This window comes from Pinus tabuliformis, chromosome 7, assembly GCF_031772625.1.
Source record: "Pinus tabuliformis cultivar Carrire ecotype Pingquan chromosome 7, CPIR1, whole genome shotgun sequence".
In the NCBI taxonomy this organism is placed as follows: domain Eukaryota; kingdom Viridiplantae; phylum Streptophyta; class Pinopsida; order Pinales; family Pinaceae; genus Pinus; species Pinus tabuliformis.
The window spans coordinates 475,252,447-475,274,536 of record NC_142293.1 but is presented as its reverse complement, the minus strand read 5'-3'; positions in this window follow the sequence as shown (position 1 = coordinate 475,274,536).

Here is a 22,090-nt window from a genome sequence, read left to right as displayed (position 1 = left end):
TGATATGAGCTCTATCTGATTTCCATGATTTAATTGATTCCTTCAGACTGAAGAATAATCTTTTCTCAAGCTTGCTGACCAACGTAGATGCAACTCAAATTAGCTTTACTTGGCCATGACCAACTTTACAAATTCATTGGTTCACATCCCAATGCCACAACGAACAAGTAAATTTGGCAGCTTGAATTCAACCAGATCATAAGTGCAGGCCCAGCTTCTCGAACACACCTCAACAACATAGAATATACATAAGAACGACAAACGTTTTCTCAAATCAATTTTAGAACTCGTCCACGACTCACAATTCGGCCCTCAACAATAAGATTTGGCTTTCCACTGTTAAGGTGAATGGTTTGATTCGTCCCCAAGGATTTACGACTGATGATTTATTAAGATATGCCTGTGCCACACAATTCTCGTATGATTGTTGCGTCTTTGACCCCCAAACCCGACTACGAACGTCGACATCTGCTCGGAAACGCTGACAAATACGTATTGCTCCTTAAACGTCCAGCAAAACTAACTGCATATGGCTCCTTTGGCTCGCTACTACATGACTGTCGTGAGAAATTCCTACGGATTTAGAATTTGGAGAGATGTGCAACCCCCCTGTAGTCAACTTGGCACCTTCAGACACCGCAATATGTTTTTGCTTGCTGTCAAAGGCATCACGCAGACACAAAACCGTTACGCTCTTCCCCACGTTCCATTAACTGTAGGTGGACACAATGATTTAAACTTGTGCTTGCATAACCAAATTGGTCACCCTTGTTGCATGAATGGAAACGATCAACACGATTTCCCTGTGACACTATTGCGGCCCACCCAATTTCTCCATGATATCCCCAACTACTCGTTGGTTCTTCTATCTCTAATTTTTGTTATATGCACAACCATGACCAAATCTGCACTATCTCTTTACGTAACTTAGATTTTTCAGCGATTTGGTCACCGGTCTAGTCAACGCAAACATGCCCTGTCGACAATGGCATCATTCACATATTTTCTGGGTTTATAAATGAGAACATGTGCTCACTTACACAGAGAGCGATTACTTTAGCATTCAGATCCTAACACTGATTCACAAATTTATTCTAGTCTTCAATTTGCAGATTATGAAAATAGCCGCACGTTTTGAAAATGCACACATTCATCCAATTGCACCCTGCTTCAAGAAAATGTGCATACTTCAAGTCTCTAGCAAGTAACCTCGTCCATCTCGAGCTGTCGGACTAGATCGACTTTAATGTTAATCGAATCTATTCACCCGACATTCAACAGATCGATCATTTTGACTCTTGTTTGGTTCGTCCTATGTATAATAGAGTGGCTCAGGATATAGAAGTTCCATCTGATTTAGCACTAACGGACTCGATTTCATGAAAAACCCAAAATCGACATCAAGATATATCTCTGTCCCCTTTGGTAATTTGTCAGGGTTATGTAAACTTTGTTCCGTCAAATGGTGTCCTTTCCAGCATCTTGAAGAAATTACTGAAACTAGTGACTTCAAACTCCTTGAACAATCTTTGATTAACCCTCAGGCTGGCAGGAAAACGAGCTCAAATACCTCTATGATGTCCCAAACTAGATATTAAACTGATTTTGCAAAATTCTAGCTCATCCAAAATTTTGCCATAAAATTACTATTCAATTAAGAGAAGATTTCCATGTAAAATAAAACAAGGGAATGCATGCAATTCAATCTTACAATGAGAAGAAATAATCTCAGCTTTCATTATATTAGATAACTAAAAAAGTGTACATAATGATATAGCTAAAATCGTTGAGATAGACAATCTGGTCTGCAAAATTGATATGCTCTGATGCTGAAACTGTCATCCCAAAACTGAACTGAAATCAATCAAAACACCTGTGAATTTTGGTTCAATCCACCAAGGAGATGAGGTGGATTTTCGTCCACTCCCACCAAGATCACCCGAGGGTTTCTGTCCTGCGGCTACTGTCGAAGTAGATAACCGAGTTCTCGAACCTCTCCATAAGAAGAAATCACAAATCCAAGATGTCCTATAATGGCCTCCTCCTCCTCTTTTTAGTCATTTTTTGTCACCGGTACAACGCCGGGGATCCCCATCTCAGGAGCCCACTCGACGCTGATTTGGTGTTCTGAATCCTTAGTCACGTATTCCAGCGAGGCGGGCAAATTCCATTTTAAATGAGCAGGACAACTACGTAAACCCTGTCCCGTTTCTGCAATAACAGATCAATTCACGGCTACGATAACTACTTGCATAATAACTGACATGGCATGACATGGATTGTAGAACAAAGACAAGGAATTCATGACAGCATTAATCTATAATCTTGCAAATTCATTATTTCACCTTGATCTATGTGGTCGCTACTCACGAGCTAAAAATTCACCTTCTGTCGCAGAAATTCGGATACACGATCTCCAACGCTGACAGATAAATCCTTGACATCCAGAAGAGACGCTTTCCTAAGGACAACCCTCCCTTCGATCTTGGTAAGTCCCTTCTTGCACCTCCCGAAAATTTTTAAATTTTTCATTTATGGGTCCAACTGTTTACTTGCACTTGGAACCCCTTGAGCGGCTTGCCCTTGCCCTTGCGCTTGCCTGGTAACATAACATAGAGTCATTGGTATTTATAGACTGCTGAGCTGAGCAAACAAAAAGATTTCCTGCCCACCAAGACAGTTGTAAATGATTCTATTTCAAAAGTTATACCCAATGCCCATATTATATTATAGCATGTACGGATCAATTTATATCGTTCCACTGTTTCTTGGATATATCTTTTAAAAATCCCTATATTATCTTTTAAAATTTTTATCATTACAAAACTATAAAATTTCCTAACAAATTTTCTGACAAGAAAATAGATGTTACACTTAAACAAATTAGATAAAAAACAAATACTACAATTATAACTAAACATGCTGTCCAACTTGGTTTAAAGTTTAAATAGCTCACTAACAAACTATAAAACTGCCTAACCTCCTTCTTTCTCGCTTTGTTTAAATCCTTCATTCAAAGTTTTAAAACAATTTTATCTAAATCATTTATTAAAATTTAAATCATTTATTAGATTTTTTTTTTTTTCTAAATTACTCGTTAGAAAGAGAATTTAGGACAATTTATGGAGCCAACGTAAATACTTGAGGTTTTAAATTTTTTACCAATCAATTTTGACATTTCAATTTGAAAATTTTGAGGGTGACTGCAAAAAAGGATCTCTAACCGAGAAATTCCAGGCCCGCGAATGACAGAACTGTAGTGGCCCCACAATCAAAATGCCCTAGAATGACCGTGGAGGATGAAAGCACAGCTGTAGTGACGAGTTATTCTCTCAGTAATTTTGGGCAACCAATACATATTATTCTACCATCCAATAATGTGTGGCCATTTATTAAATTCAACTTCTAATATATAGGGCCCCTCCCACGCATTAATGGACAGATAACACATATTGATAGTTGTAATTTTACCTAATAAAAGATGCACGGAAAGGACAAACACTGAGCTATTTACAATAATGTACGAACACTGAGCTATTTATTTACAATAATGTACAAACACTGAGCTATTTACAATAATGTACAAAAACACGCGATTTATTTACAATAATTCTTTCGCCCAAGAGATTGGATAATTTTTTGATAAACACTTTGACGACAAATCTGATTCTATTTTTGTTTGTTCTTTTTCAATAAAAGAAAGATCCCAAAGAACTGATCTTTTTCTTAGTTGCTCAATCTCTATTTTATTCCTTGTGAATGAATATTCACAAAGATATTTTTCAGGTTTCCAATACTCAGTTGAATTAAGAGTTGAATCGATCTTCAAATTGATATCTTTCTCATTATTTTCCGAATGAGTTGCGCTCGGTCCTTGATTCTTCGAGATAATCTCATCCTTTTTGTTCGTGTTCTTGCCATATCCTGAATTGTCACGACTCCACGGTAAATATACCAAATAAAAAAAAATTAATTGCAAATCTATTACTTTATGACCCTCCATATATATATATATTCGAACATATCACTACTATACACATATATATAATCGGCTCTTGAATACCGAACGTGCTACCATGGTTACACATATATATATTCAACCTATTAACATAAGGTTTCCTTTTGATTTATTGTCATACGATTCATTGGTGATCTGTTAAGGTCAAAGGTTATCATATCCATCGGCTTGCTGTTCCGATCAACTCCGGTACCAGGTGTGAACGGAAATTTAAATGTCTTCACCTACCTTGGCAAGGTGGCTAGCACCGTGCAAAGGCCATGTGAAGTCTCAGAGGGAACGCTGAGGTTTGCGCGCCAATCCTCCGCTCGGATGGACGGTGAGGATTACCTGTTTAGATCTAAGGGTTCACAATCGCTCCAGGGTTTAGCGGGTTTATATATACCACAAGCCGCATGTTTCGGGTTCATTTGCACCTGTTGGATTGGCCGAATGCTCGCTCAGCTCAGCGGCTCCTTATCTGCACCTTATACCAGGTCCTGCCCAGCTATCCCAGGTAAACTGACCGCCGATTCAAAGTTTCGTTACAGCTGTTAAACATTTATATACTCAGTGCCTTGATACCACAGGGTTTAACAGTTCCGGTTAATACATTCATGACTAACTTCAAGCGTTCGTTATGTGCAGGTGATTGCATCTCGTCCTCCTACCGCTCAAGGATAGATCATGCAACCGAGGTATTCTCAGGTATTTATCCTACCATGAGTTGATGCAGAGCCTCGGTTTATTCCGATGATTGAGGGTTTTTACTTGAGGGTTTACTTGTATCGTTTCCTTGGCCTGAGGGTTCCTCATGGCAACTCTTATTTGTTGTCTCAGGGTTCCTCTATTCGGCCAAACCCTGATTAAGATTTGCGGTCGGCCTTTCCATGCCGGAACCCGCGTCTTATCTGGTTATACAGGCTTATGATGTATGTATTTTGGTACTATGCCCAGGATTGAGTATATTGCTTTAAGAGTTCACGGCCTCCCTTGCCGGAACCAAATAGACTCGATTTAAGTCGGAATATTTATTTATTTCAGTTCTCTTGCTGTCTAGGGTATTAATTATGATCTCTCAAAGTGTATCTATATTCATGAAGAGACCAGGATTTTCCTCGGCTCTCTGGACATTTTATGGACAGGCTGTCGTTATACCCTTCGGGGGTTTCATTTATCACAATGTTAATATATGTATATTTCCTTCTCCTTTTGAATACGATGAATATGTTTTTCATTTGGTTTAATTTGCATCAACAACTTGTTTTGTCTATATGCATATGAACTTGCTTTCCAGAATGTATTGAGCTCGTTTCATTTAAAGTTATTGTTATTTCTCTGTTTAACAGAGTCGAGACATATTCCTTTCGAGGGTTTGTTTATAACAACCCTATATTCACTTGTCAATTCATGGCTGTATACGGCGGTTAAGTGGCCGTTTACCACAGCGGTTCTGTGACATCATGTCGCCTTTACTTTGTTAATGATGTTATTCGTTTGTATTCTGCGATGATGCGGTCATCGTCTTTTACTTGTTTTCGTATATAATGAAACTAAACCCCAGGTACAGGGTCCGACGAGCTTTCTTTGGAACGGCCTCACCATATACTATGAACAGAACTTAATGTTCCAATATGTTTCTCGGCTGTTACAGAAATACGACTATTCTATGTGTCGATCTGTTGTTTTCCATAAATCTTTCTACTGTTATAGTTTGCTAACGAATCTTTTCGCTGTTAAGTATTTCATGCATATTCCACCATGCACTTAAGCACTCTGCCTACTGTTATGGTATTGAAGAACCTTCGTGAGGTTTTATACAGATATGCTTCGGCTTTATACAGTTAACGTGCATTGTTTTCTATACAACTAACATGCATCACTTTCTTTACAGTTAACATGCATCGATTCTTACAGTTAATCATGCATCGATTCTTACAGTTAGCATGCATCGATTCTCACAGTTAACATGCAATTATATAGCAGTTACAGTTAACATGCATTGATTTCTCACAGTTAACATGCAAGTATATAGTAGTTAGTCTCTGTTTGTTTTGACTTGAACAGCCAGTACTAAATGCTCATAGAAACTGTTTATAATATTTCATGTATACTTTTCCATCTAGATAGCAACAGAAACTTGAACTCAACTATACTTTCCTCCTATACACCCAGTATACGGAATACAGAAATCTGAGTCTGGTGAATAACTCATACCTGGTCTACCAGTCACAAGAGTTAACGCTCCAGAAGTTCACCTGCATTTTACATGCTTGCTCTTATCCACCCAACCTTGAGATCCACCAGTACGTTGGATTCTCCCCCCGAGCTGTCTTGCAGGCCTGCAGCCCTCAACAAGACTCATGCACTTTTGTGCTAGGGTTATCTGGTCCTTACCAGACTTAACCCTCTTTTTCTTTCTTTTTCCTCTCTTGGAATTTCTCTCCCCCTGTCTGTCACAACAGCCCAGGGGTTTTCCCTCCCAGGACTTTTCCTGTCTGAAGGGTTAGTTTCTTTTTCAGTTTTATAACTGTTTCCTTTTCTTTAGAAATCCTCCCCCAGGGGGCTGCCAGCATTTTCCCAAAAATATCTTCCATTTCATAAATAAAATAATATCATTTAACAACAGTAATTAACAGTTCACATTAGTTTCTTACCACAGTAACTTTTCATAATTACATGTTTTACGAGGTCATCACATCTCCCCCCCCTGGGATTGGACATCGTCCCGATGTCTATCCCCTTTAAATAAGTCCGGGTAAACTTTCCTCATAAGCTCTTCGTCTTCCCAAGTAGCCTCCTCAGGCCCATAGTGCTGCCACAACACTTTAATTTGGGTAATAACCTGTTTCCGCAGCCGCACTTCTCTCCGGTCGAGAATGCTCTGTGGTTCGACCAGAACCTCGCCTTCCGGTTCAACCTGCAGACAATCAATATCTACAGTCAGTTTCTGTTAAGTATATCTGCATGTTCAAAACAACGGGATTAATTCTTACCCGAACATCTTGCCATTTGATCACATGTTTAGGATCGTATACATATTTCTTTAGAACAGAAACGTGGAAAACATTGTGAATTCTAATATGGCTTGGCAAGGCGAGTTGGTAAGCCACCGGCCCCACTCTAGCCAAGATCTGAAAAGGTCCAAAGTACCGAGGAGCTAGCTTGGCACATCCGCTCCATTGTAGTGTGCTTCTTCTGGCTTGGATCCTCACAAACACATGGTCACCAACCTGATACTCTTTAAACCTTCGTTTCCTGTCCGCAAAACTTTTCTGCCTGTCCTGCGCGGCCTTCAAATTGGCACGCACCCTTTTCACCATGTCTTCCATTTCTTTAAGCATTTCCGGACCCAAACTCAGCTTATCCTCGGGTCCACCCCAACCTGAGGGTGTGCGGCATTTTCGCCCATACAGAACCTCAAAGGGGCTTAACTGTGTCGAGGTATGATATCCATTGTTATATGCGAATTCAACCAGGTGTAAATATTCTTCCCATTGGTTTGGTTTCAGCATCACATACGCCCTCAACATATCTTCCAACACTTGATTTACTCACTCAGTTTGACCATCGGTCTGCGGGTGATAGGCTGTGCTAAAGTTCAGCTGTGTTCCTAACTCAGCGAACAACGTCCTCCAAAAGGTGGATGTGAACTTTACATCCCGGTCTGAAATGATTACTTTCGGTAGTCCATGTAGTCTGAACACATTCTGCATAAAAAGGTGAGCAATTTGCACCGCCTTATAAGTGGACTGCACGGGTATGAAGTGTGCCGCTTTACTCAACTTATCAACGACCACCATGATGGAATCATTGTTTTTCTTTGTTCGTGGCAAACCGGTTATAAAATCCATGGAAATGGTTTCCCATTTCCACTCCGGAATAGGCAAAGGTTGTAATAACCCGGCCGGATGCTGATGTTCTGCCTTAATCTGCTGGCACTCTAAACACCTTGCTAAATACTCAACCACTTGCTTCTTCATTCTGGGCCAGAAATATTCCTTCCTGAGTGCAGTGACCATCTTTTGGTACCCTAGATGGCCAGTGTAGTGGCTGGTATGGAACTCGTCCAGAATCAGGTTCTTAAGGTCATTCGAATCAGGTACATATAATCTTTTATTAAAATACAGCATGCCAGCACCGTCTAGTGTATATCCTTGCTGTAATTTTTCATTGACTGATTGCTGTACCTGTTGTTCTAATTGTTGGTATTCAGCATCCTGATTTGCTGTTGATTTAATCTTCTCAAACAGAGAGTTTCGCCACTTGCTGACTGAAAGTTCACACAAACACTGCACCTTTTGACTCAATGCATCAGCCACCCGGTTCTCTTTGCCTTTTAAGTGCTTAATCTCGAAATCGAATCCACTTAGGAAATCTGCCCAACGACCTTGTCTTGCATTCAAGGTAGGTTGACTGAAATAATTGGTCAAGCTGTGGTGATCTGTTAACAACAGAAATTTCCTCCCCAAGAGGTAATGTCGCCACATTTTCAGCGCATGAATAACAGCTGTTAATTCTAGATCGTAAGCAGAGTACTTCTGCTCATGATCTTTTAATTTTCTTGATTCATACGCAATTACTTTCCCTTCCTGCATTAATACTCCTCCCACACCCTCTTTACTTGCATCAGTACACACAACGTAATCCTTATTAGGATCAGCTATACTCAAGATGGGTGCAGTGGTGAGTAAATGCTTCAACCGATCAAAGCTCTGCTGACATTCCGCTGTCCACTTAAACACCTTCCCCTTTTTCTGCAAAGAAGTGATAGGGTAGGCTATCCTTGAGAAACCTTCCACAAATCTTCGGTAATAGCCAGCTAGTCCCATAAAGGATCTGATATCAGCTACATCCTTGGGTATGGGCCATTCCATAATAGTCTTTATTTTCTCAGGATCTACTGCAATTCCTTCTTTAGTAATCACATGGCCCAAATATTGGATTTCCTCCTTGAAAAATTCACACTTACTAAACTTAGCATATAGCTGATGTTCTCGAAGAGTTTGCAACACCATCCTCAGGTGCTCTTCGTGTTCCTCATGGGAACGGGAATATATCATAATATCATCGATAAATATCAGCACGAATTTGTCCAAAAACCTGTGAAACACGCTGTTCATCAAACACATAAAGGTGGCGGGTGCGTTGGTCAAGCCAAAGGACAGCACCACAAATTCGTAATTCTCGTAGCGTGTTCTGAAAGCGGTTTTGGCAATGTCCTCTTCTTTAATTCTGATCTAATGATAACCAGATCGCAAGTCGATCTTGGAGAATACCTTTGCTCCCTTCACTTGATCAAAGAGTTCATCAATCCGAGGCAAGGGGTATTTGTTTTTGTTCGTGAGCTTGTTCAGCCGACGATAGTCTATACACATACGGAGAGTTCCATCTTTCTTTTTGACAAATAATACTGGAGCTCCCCACGGTGACACGCTGGGCCGGATATAATTCTTATCCAGCAACTCTTGTAGTTGCATTTTTAATTCTGTTAACTCGGGTACGCTCATCCGGTATGGTGCCCGTGACACCGGGGCTGCCCCTGGTGTTAACTCTATAGTAAAATCTATATCCCTTTTTGGGGGCAATCCGGGTACCTCTTCAGGAAAAACATCCACAAATTCATGTACTACCGTAATATTGTCCAGTGCAGATGTTTTGTCTTTCTGGTTTGCATAACCAACTTGAATAGCATAAATCTGACACTTCTTCCTGAGACATTTAGCTAGCTGGGAAGCAGTGATAGGCCGGATCTGTACAGGGTGTTTAATTCCCTGCAATTCTTGCTGCTGTCCCAAGTCATCCTTGTAATAAATGGTTTTGGTCTTGCAGTTTACCAACGACCAATGTTTTTCCAGCCAATCCATACCAATCAGGATGTCGTAGGACCCCAATGGGAGTACATTCAGGTCTGCTGTAATTGGCTGTCCTGCTATGCTGAAAGAGCAGTTACCAATTTTGGCTAAGACTCGTCTCTTAGCTCCCGTGGCTAGCTGTACCAGCCATGGACTCCTGAACTTTTCAGAAGGTAACTTACACTGTTCTACTATTCTTGGGCTAACATAACTTAAAGTAGCTCCTGGGTCAATAAGAACAGCTATAGAAAGGTTTGAAATTTTACCTTCAAACTCCACCATGGTCGGTTGGTATTCCGCTTGACGGTCATCCAAGGCTGCGTTAATTCTTGGTACGCTGCGCGCCACTTCCCCAACAGTCGATGCTTCCTGGATCTGAGATATTTGGTCCACTCCTTTACGCTGAGGGCAGTTCTTAACATAATGCAGTCCTCCACAACCCCAACATTGGACTGGAGGTCTGGTTATTCCTTCAAGGTCGGACCTGGCAGGTGGTTCACTGATTCTGCTCTCACTTGGTTTAGTCTGAAAGGTACTCTTTGCTACATTTCTGCTAATCTTACCAGCACCCTTGCTGCCATTACCACGACTCCCTTTATTATTACCAGCAATTCTGTTGCTCTTTCTTTCATTCCACCTTTTATTTGAAATGTCTCCTTTTTGTTTGTTTTGCTGGTAACAGATTCTTGCCTTACGAATCGCCTCATCCATTGTCCTGGGATTATCAAACTCAATGTGTTCCCTTATATAGGCAAGTAGGCTGCTCACAAATCTCTGTACCTTGGCCTTTTCCTCCTTAATATATGGCACATAGCGAAGCAGGGAAGTGAAGCGATTAATAAACTCGTCCATAGACTGCTGTCCTAGTCGTAAATCATGGAACTCCCGTGCTTTCTCATCATAGAATTGCTCGGTTAAATATCTCTCTTTGAAGTATCTCTGAAACTTTTCCCATAATATGCTCTGCTCATTTACTCCTTTTACAATCTTGGTTTCTTCCCACCACAGAGTTGCCTTGCCTTGTAGCTGGAAGATGGCCAGCCGTGCCTTCAAATTCTGATCATACTCGTACAGCTGAAAATACTTGTTCATGTTAATTAACCATGCTTCTGCTGCTTCCTCCTGTTCCCCATCGAAATGTGGAGGTTTAATATTCCGGAATTCCCCCTGCAATTCCATTTTCTGTCGTTTTGAGGTTTGTTGTTCCTATACATTATCAGAATGGTCCTCCTTTTCCTCTGAAATTTCAGGTGCAGTTGGGTAATTCCGCTCCTCAGTTGCCCTTTGTTGTTCTGCACTGGGGTTGGCTAATGGTGGATTTTGTCTGTCCGACAAACTCTTCAGTATTCTTTCCTGCTCCACTGTCAATCGCGCGTTGTCTTCTCGCAGACGTGCCATCTCCCTTTTCAGTTCTTGAACAGTTTCTAGTATCGCCAGATTGGTACTGCGTGTCTCTGCACCAAGTTGTACCCACAACTCTGGATTTTCCCGAGGAATGCTGTCAGATCCCTGCATTTCCTCCATCTTTATTGTTGATTGTTAGTGGATTGTTGTTTCTGTATTTATCTCCTAATTAATAAACAGAAAACAGTTAGCTGAATTAATTCTTCCTCATATATGTACTATATGATAATCTTCCATGCAGCTGGATCTTATTGCTCCAGAGGCCACAGTTTTGAAACCTCTGCTCTGATACCACATTGTCACGGCTCCACGGTAAATATACCAAATCAAAAAAAATTAATTGCAAATCTATTACTTTATGACCCTCCATATATATATATATATATTCGAACATATCACTACTATACACATATATATAATCGGCTCTTGAATACCGAACGTGCTACCATGGTTACACACACACACACACACATATATATATATATATATATATATATATATATTCAACCTATTACATAAGGTTTCCTTTTGATTTATTGTTATACGATTCATTGGTGATCTGTTAAGGTCAAAGGTTATCATATCCATCGGCTTGTTGTTCCGATCAACTCCGGTGCCAGGTGTGAACGGAAATTTAAATGTCTTCACCTACCTTGGCCAGGTGGCTAGCACCGTGCAAAGGCCATGTGAAGTCTCGGAGGGAACGCTGAGGTTTGCGCGCCAATCCTCCGCTCGGATGGACGGTGAGGATTACCTGTTTAGATCTAAGGGTTCACAATCGCTCCAGGGTTTAGCGGGTTTATATATACCACAAGCCGCATGTTTCGGGTTCATTTGCACCTGTTGGATTGGCCGAATGCCCGCTCAGCTCAGCGGCTCCTTATCTGCACCTTATACCAGGTCCTGCCCAGCTATCCCAGGTAAACTGATAGCTGATTCAAAGTTTCGTTTCAGCTGTTAAACGTTTATATACTCAGTGCCTTGATACCACAGGGTTTAACAGTTCCGGTTAATACATTCATGACTAACTTCAAGCGTTCGTTATGTGCAGGTGATTGCATCTCGTCCTCCTACCGCTCAAGGATAGATCATGCAACCGAGGTATTCTCAGGTATTTATCCTACCATGATTTGATGCAGAGCCTCGGTTTATTTCGATGATTGAGGGTTTTTACTTGAGGGTTTACTTGTATCGTTTCCTTGGCCTGAGGGTTCCTCATGGCAACTCTTATTTGTTGTCTCAGGGTTCCTCTATTCGGCCAAACCCTAATTAAGATTTGCGGTCGGCGTTTCCATGCCGGAACCCGCGTCTTATCTGGTTCTACAGGCTTATGATGTATGTATTTTGGTACTATGCCCAGGATTGAGTATATTGCTCTAAGAGTTCACGGCCTCCCTTGCCGGAACCAAATAGACTCGATTTAAGTCGGAATATTTATTTATTTCAGTTCTCTTGCTGTCTAGGGTATTAATTATGATCTCTCAAAGTGTATCTGTATTCATGAAGAGGCCAGGGTTTTCCTCGGCTCTCTGGACATTTTATGGACAGGCTGTCGTTATACCCTTCGGGGGTTTCATTTATCACAATGTTAATATATGTATATTTCCTTCTCCTTTTGAATACGATGAATATGTTTTTCATTTGGTTTAATTTGCATCAACAACTTGTTTTGTCTATATGCATATGAACTTGCTTTCCAGAATGTATTGAGCTCGTTTCATTTAAAGTTATTGTTATTTCTCTGTTTAACAGAGTCGAGACCTATTCCTTTCGAGGGTTTGTTTATAACAACCCTATATTCACTTGTCAATTCATGGCTGTATACGGTGGTTAAGTGGTCGTTTACCACAGCGGTTCTGTGACATCATGTCGCCTTTACTTTGTTAATGATGTTATTCGTTTGTATTCTGCGATGATGCGGTCATCGTCTTTTACTTGTTTTCGTATATAATGAAACTAAACCCCAGGTACAGGGTCCGACGAGATTTCTTTGGAACGGCCTCACCATATACTATGAACAGCACTTAATGTTCCAATATGTTTCTCGGCTGTTACAGAAATACGACTATTCTATGTGTCGATCTGTTGTTTTCCATAAATCTTTCTACTGTTATAGTTTGCTAACGAATCTTTTCGCTGTTAAGTATTTCATGCATATTCCACCATGCACTTAAGCACTCTGCCTACTGTTATGGTATTGAAGAACCTTCGTGAGGTTTTATACAGATATGCTTCGGCTTTATACAGTTAACGTGCATTGTTTTCTATACAACTAACATGCATCACTTTCTTTACAGTTAACATGCATCGATTCTTACAGTTAATCATGCATCGATTCTTACAGTTAACATGCATCGATTCTCACAGTTAACATGCAATTATATAGCAGTTACAGTTAACCTGCGTTGATTTCTCACAGTTAACATGCAAGTATATAGTAGTTAGTCTCTGTTTGTTTTGACTTGAACAGCCAGTACTAAATGCTCATAGAAACTGTTTATAATATTTCATGTATACTTTTCCATCTAGATAGCAACAGAAACTTGAACTCAACTATACTTTCCTCCTATACACCCAGTATACGGAATACAGAAATCTGAGTCTGGTGAATAACTCATACCTGGTCTACCAGTCACAAGAGTTAACGCTCCAGAAGTTCACCTGCATTTTACATGCTTGCTCTTATCCACCCAACCTTGAGATCCACCAGTACGTTGGATTCTCCCCCCGAGCTGTCTTGCAGGCCTGCAGCCCTCAACAAGACTCATGCACTTTTGTGCTAGGGTTATCTGGTCCTTACCAGACTTAACCCTCTTTTTCTTTCTTTTTCCTCTCTTGGAATTTCTCTCCCCCTGTCTGTCACAACAGCCCAGGGGTTTTCCCTCCCAGGACTTTTCCTGTCTGAAGGGTTAGTTTCTTTTTCAGTTTTATAACTGTTTCCTTTTCTTTAGAAATCCTCCCCCAGGAGGCTGCCAGCATTTTCCCAAAAATATCTTCCATTTCATAAATAAAATAATATCATTTAACAACAGTAATTAACAGTTCACATTAGTTTCTTACCACAATAACTTTTCATAATTACATGTTTTACGGGGTCATCACATGAATTTAAACTAATGGGATCAAAATACCGATTGTAATATCTTTTCAATTGGAAAGATAGTAAAAGATGCGGAAATCTCAACCAATTTTGAGTGAAAGGCTTTAAATGTTCTTCCGGTGTTTCATTTCCAAGTTCCATAAAGTTATGGATAGGAAAGAGTTTAATCAAATAGAAATTTTTTCTATCAATCATACTACTTTGATGATTGAAGCGATATATGAGGATCCATAATGTAAGTACTACTATACCTTTGCCGATACAATCTGTATATACTGTGGTATACACCTTTACTCCACCATTCATTTTGTTACACACGAACTCTTCCATCTTGGAGAGATGGCTGAGCGGACCAAAGCGGAGTCGTAGTACGGATCATCCGTACCGAGGATTGGCGTAGTACGGATCATCCGTACCGAGGATTGGAATCCCTCTCTCTCCTTTCGTCCACTATTGATCCTCTTTCTACGGAACGGAAAAGACCCATTAACCTAGAAACTTTTTTCACTATTCTTTACGTCTGGGATTACGTCCTGGATCGTTCGATAGAAATCCAAAGATAAAAAGAAAAATGAAAAATACCATTACTGCTTAAACGAACAGCTTAAGAGTAAGCATTACGTAATCTCCGGAATCCGATTAAGTACAACAGAATAGATCATCAATCTTTGTACCATATATGGATACTTGAATACCAAACAATACTATTATTGTTACAAATCACGAAATTATTTCTCCGAATCACGTGCGAAAATCAATTTTAAAGAAGGATACAATTTTTCTCTTTGTTTTCAAAATGTTCTTTTTTCCCTCTTATTTTTTTGGATCAACTAGATATTTATTGAATATTTATGAAAATAAGTCATTGGTGATCGTATCAATACGTGACCCAATATCCCGATCCGAAGTGAGCGGTGGGATCGGAAGGAATTGATGAAGGTGAGTGGAAAAGTTTTTATCCGGGAGCAGATAAGGTATCTGAATCTGGTATCATCGGGTGGAGCAAGGATAGAACTTTTGTCACAAAAAAATGGAAAGAGTTATACAAAAATTGGATCAATGACAGCGACCCAAAAACTTGAAAAAGAAAAAAGGGGATACTTTTTATCGAAAACTTACAACAGCTTGCCAAACTTACATCGACAATTGGATCAGAAATCACATAAGCCTTAGGTAATTTTCCAAAAAAGGGATTATTTGAATGAATAAAGGCATAATCTAGAAAAATATTGAACATAATATGATACAAAACATGTATACAAAATCTTTTTCAATTGTAATATGATAGGGAAATGAAATTATTCCATTTTAATGCATTTAACTAATGGTGAAATATATTATTTTTAAATGAATAAATAATTTTTATTTTTTTTATAATAATATTGTATTTTATTATTTGAAAAATATTATCTTGAAATTAAATTTTATTTATTTATTTATTTTAAAATTATAGTTTTTCCAATCTAATTCCAATATAAATTATAAATACATTAAAAAATATAATCATTCGACTTAAAATTCCAATAAAACTTCAATTTTTTTTATTTATTTTCTTCTTTCTAAATGTCAATTTCAATTTCATACTTCTTGAAATGCATAATATATCATGACGTCAGATAATTCAATTTCATACTACAGGGTTGGTCGATTAGTTTGGGCAGATTGTTAACATTTTTAGCATTACAGGGTTGGTCCATTAGTTTAGGCAGTTTGTTAACATTTTTAGCTATAAATGTTCGCACTTGCAAAAATGAGTAAATTAATCGTTCTTGTGGAGATTTATCGAATTTTCAAATCCACCGTATGGAATTTTCTAAAATGAATCAAATTACCTTCATCTAGCTTCTATTCTTGATCTTGATCTAGATCTAAGTTCTAGTCTTTTTAAAAAGTTAATCAAATTACCTTGATCTAGCTTCTATTCTTGACTTAGTTCTAGTCTTTTAAAAGTCTTAGGGTAGAGTTTCCATTTTTTAGGTTAGGAATATGTGAGGTAAGTCCAATAAAGATCATAAGTAAAGAACCTTAAAAATTGAGTTAATTTAAATGGTAATATTTTAATTTGTTTCTATTTTTTTATTTTATGGTTTGATATATTTAATTTTTAATAAGATTAAAAGTTTTTTTTAGTATTTAAATAGATTAAATTAAATATGTTTTTTAAATATTTAAATGGATTTAATATTATTATACGTGTCGTAGGTATGGTATAATGCATTTATTTTTGTTTTTGATTGGGTATTAGTTTGTGTTTGACTAAAAATTTATGGCTCTTATGCATAGTTTAATATTAGGAATTCAATTTTTGTTATTTTATTATTATTATTTAAATTTATTTATTTAAAAGGTGATTGGTTGAGATATTATTATAGGTTGTTTAGTAACTTCCATTTCTATTCTATTAGTTACTAGTTTTTTGTTTTTAGTTTTATTTTTTTTTATTTAACTTTTTATTTTTTCTATTATTTCTATTTCCATGAATTATAAATTTTTCACAATAATTTCTATTTAAAATGACTTATTGTTATATTAAAAACATATTTTAATAGATTAAATTATAAAAAATTATATATATATATATATAAAACACACAGATATATGTATGTTAATATAAACAGTATTAGTTAATTATATTTCTTAATTTTTGGTGATGGAATTCAACAATACAATATTTTATTAGTTATTTTATTTCTGTGATGAAATCTTTGTCTTTGTTACTTTTTTTTTTAAGTAAGCTATATTTAAGCTAAGTGTATTAGCTACTATGTAGTCCTTGTTTTATAATAGAGCTTTAAAATTACTAAATAGGCTTTTTATAATATCATGGGTATCCATGGATCACTCTAAGTTAACGATACCATATACTCAAAAAACCATAATTCATAATACTATATAAGCAAAAAACCGTAATTTATATGGTAATTTTAATTAATTAATCTAATTAAAATAACAAAAAATTATAATTACTTTAGAGAATTTTAATTTGTAACTATTATTAAGAATATTTTAAAATATTTCGTGGAGGTTAAATCTTTACTATTTACTTAATAATTATTCGTAATTAAATTAAAATTTTAAAAACTCTATTAAAAATAAACATGCATATATATATATGGATTTCAAATACAAAATATAAAATGGATTGTTTAAATTGCAAGAATATATCTATTATTCTAGTAAAATGGTAACATACTAGGTTTTACTGAAAAAAACTCAATTTTTTTTCATAATTATTTTCTTTGTTAAATCAAAATGTCTTCTAAATATTTTTATAAATAGGTATTATTATTTTAATTAATACTAGATTCAAATATTATATATATATATATATATATATATATATATATATATATATAATAAAAGAAAAAAAAAAACAACAACAACAACAATTTTTTTTTGTCACCATTGATTGAATTGTTGATGGAGATCTATTTTTTCCTATTACCTTCCACAGTGATTTTTAATTTATTGGAATCCTTTCTATTATTGCCTTTTTCTAAATTGCTTTGACTTAATGGTTTTCCTTTTCCTTTTTATTTTTCTGCCTAATTTGCTAATTTGATAACTTGTGAATGACCATGGATTTAACTATTTTTTTTTGTTCCATACTTAGAATCAAGGGAGATGGATTTATCTTTCTTTGAGTTTTGAGTCACCATTTGTTGTTGCACTCTTGAGATATCAGATTTGGATGTATCAAAAATTCATCTTGTGATGGTGTTCCACTGGATTGCAATGCAGATTTAGTTGATGATCTAACTAAGAGTTGATCCATTAAGATAATTTGCATTAGCACTTCATGTTCTTGCTAGGCCCTTTGTTGCATTGTATTGCAATGTGTTTTGTTTTAAATCAAGATCTACATCATAGAGATACACTCTCATAATCCATCTTTTTAAACCAAGAATAATTTTTTGCCTATATAGTTAATTTCAACTATAAACTCTTTTGTTGAAGTCCATTCCATGCATATTTGGGCATATGTAAATATGCTTTGTTTTGAAAACTTGACGAGATCATAGTATCCAAGTTGTTTAGTCTACATTCATGGTATTCAAGCACATGGTTTTAGTAACATGTGATATTGAACCTATGGATTACATGTAATGAAGATTTTAAAAAGTATGGAATCGTCCATTGTAAGGTGCCAAATGTGAAAAGGTGTTGGACTCACTTGTTTAGTTGACCAAATGGAAATCAAACTTATTTTCATGGCTAGTTTTTCTCGCAAGGGTTTTCTAAGGTAAAATTTGGTGTTGTTATGTTGTTATTATGTTTTTTCATTCTTGCAGCAATGATATTATAGCTAGGGTTAATCAAATAGACTCTTAGAGGGAAGTGGTTTGATGTTGTTGAAGAAAGATGAAGGGCCTTGCGATTAGGAATACTAGATTTAGGGATAAATTGACTTGGTGTGTTACACCATGGATGTGGTTGTGAAATCTAGACTAATGATTATGGAATAGGCAAGAAGAGTGGGAAGCTCTGTAAGGAATTCAAACAAGAAGACACCAAGACATTGAGGAGCATTTCGTAGAGATTATCGAGCAACGAAGCAAGGATGAAATAGGGATTTGTTGCCTAATTAAGGAATATTTTCAACCTTTTGGGGATAAGTAGGAAATAATATTGGCACATCAATGGCATATTCCTAAATTGAAAGATGATAATTTATTACTAAAAGATAAAAAATATTAAGATTTAATAAAACCAATTAATATTAATAAACTATTAAAAAATATAATGATTATCAATTTATAAAATATTAAATAACTAATAAAATTTATAATTATTAAATTTGAATTATTAATAATTAATAAACTACTAAATTATTAATTAACTAATAGAAAAAATATTAATTAAATCAAAATATTTAAAACATTAATTAATTTTTCAATTACATATTTTGAAATCAATTTCAAAAAATAAATTTAAGATCTCTCGGGAATCAGTTTTGCGTATATCAAACTCTTTAATTTTTTATATTTTTTTAAATGTATCTTAAATTATTTAAATATATTAAATTTAAAAATAATATTGTTAAAATGCAATATAATAATATACTTTAAAATTTTCTATTAAAATAAAAGAATAAAAAATTATAATTAATTAATAATTAGTTTTTTAATTATATAAAAATAATAACATTTTAAAACTCAAAAATTAACATATTTAAAAAATAAGAATACACCTTTTCATAACAAAAGAAATAGTTTTATTTGTAACCAATGAGATGGTTTTAAGGGTGCAAAATCAACTTCCATTTATCTATAAGCTTATTAATAAATCTTGCAATTTTTAATGCTGAACAAAATACAATTTTTTAATTAGAAAAATATTAAAATTAAAATTAGTGCGAAAATAAATAAATAAAAAGTTCAGAAATAGAATTTCAAATTAAAATTCGAATTTTGCAAGCCGTTTGGCATACAAATTATATAAATTTGAGAGGTATAATACGGTTTTGAATAACTCACGATGGATTTTATATGAAATCTGAGAGCCTTTTACCCTACGTGTCTGCTGAGAATCGTGTCGTTCAAGACTCATAACACACAGTGAACTGAGACAACTTTACAATTTTAATGTTAAAACCGGTAGCTTTGCCATTCATTAAATATTTTACATTATATATTTTAAAAAAAATGTTTATTTTCTCAAACTTTGATGAATATGATACTGATTACATGCACATGAAAGCAATACATTTTGCAATTTTGCAAAAGTTTCAGGCAAAAGAAAATCTAAAATTCCATGAAATAAAATTGGTTTACATCTGGTTAATATACCGCCAAAAAAAATGTCCATATGATTTTTTTAATTGTATCTCACAGTTTAAATCGAGCTCTAACAACAAAGACATGTTGCTTTCTCTTGACCGAACTTCTTAACAGAATTTAGGAGAATAGAAAACTAATCTAAAATTATAAGCTTACAATAAACAACAGATACAAACGAAATAGGAATATCTCAATTAAATACATCATTGCAAAAGTAGGGTTATAATGTCTCGTGGAGCAATGCCTCTGGGTGGCCTCGATCCGTTGCAGAGCAAATAATTCTTCAAATCTGTCGTTTTCGGCATTGGTGCCGGCACATGGCCGCTTAGGGAACGCCTATGCTAAATCTGAAGATGATTCCATGGAACGTTTCTTCGTCATAATCTCCACGGCCGCTGGATAGATCCCTGAACCCATCAATATAATTCAACATTGCTAGCGCTACGCAGAGCGCTCAATATATCTTCCTGCAGAATTCTGAGTTCATTTCAGACTAAACAGTCGAGTCATTGAAACAGGGGCACCATGTTTGACAAAAATCCAGGTCATAAAAATCCTGCCTCTCTAATGTTCATGTAGCTATGCGCGGCATTTTGAAAATTCAAAATTTAAATTACGAATAGTCGCTGATGCATACTTTAATGCTTTAATTGCGTTGGTTTGCGCTGATGGCGTATGGCGACGTGACTGTATCGGGATTCAGAAAGTTCGGCCAAGAAGCGGACTATCTCTCATACATGCTATGCCATGTATGTATTACCATCCAAATGGATGTCAAGTCAATGCTAAAAAGTCACATTAAATATCGCTGGACATGCTCATGCCCATGCGAATGAAGAGATGTATTTCAGGTTGACCAAATGTACTCTCAATAGTCTTAAATACCTTTAATGCTGCACATGCTCATGCCCATGCTAATGAAGAGATGTATTTCAGGTTGACCAAATGTATTCTCAAGAGTCTTAAATATCCAACAGCATAAAATTTATTGGTTGCCATTTAAAATAAATGTACGAAACATTGAGTTATTTATTTACGATAATGTACAAACACTGAGCTATTTACAATAATGTAATAATGTACAAACACACAGCTATTTATTTACAATAATGTAATAATGTACAAACATACAGCTATTTATTTACAATAATGTACGAACACACGCTATTTATTTACAATAATGTACGAACACTGAGTTATTTATTTACAATAATGTACAAACGCTGATCTATTTATGTGGTTTATTTACAATAATGTATTTAGCATCGAGTATGTATATCGTTTAAGTGGGTTTAAAAAAATTCATGTTTATTTCCCGTAATGTATTTAGCATCCAGTACGTATATAGTTTAAGTGGGTGGGCTTCATGTCTGAGGGTGAGTGTCTGTTTTGAAAGCTTACAAATTCAAAATCATAACCTACGGACTGAGCTATTTACTATAATGTACAAACACTGAGCTATTTATTTACAATAATGTACAAACGCTGATCTATTTATGTGGTTTATTTACAATAATGTATTTAGCATCGAGTATGTATATCATTTAAGTGGGTTTACAAAAATTCATGTTTATTTCCCGTAATGTATTTAGCATCCAGTACGTATATAGCTTAAGTGGGTGGGCTTCATATCTGAGGGTGAGTGTCTGTTTGGAAAGGTTACAAACTCAAAATCAATCGAGAAGTAGAGTATATATGTTTTTATAAATTTAAAATCAAGAAATAAAGTATATATGTTTTTATAGATTTAAAATGAAGAGATTGAATAAGTATATTTTTTTTATTTATTTATCTCGTCAAAGCCCACGTCATTTGAATCCTGCAGCGCTCTTATTCAACAACATCGACTTACTCTTCCAACATCCCCGTTACTTTTATGATATATAACCATATCATTTTTGTTTTTTAAGTTTGAAACTGGTTAAAAATATTATACTATCTAACAAATCAATTA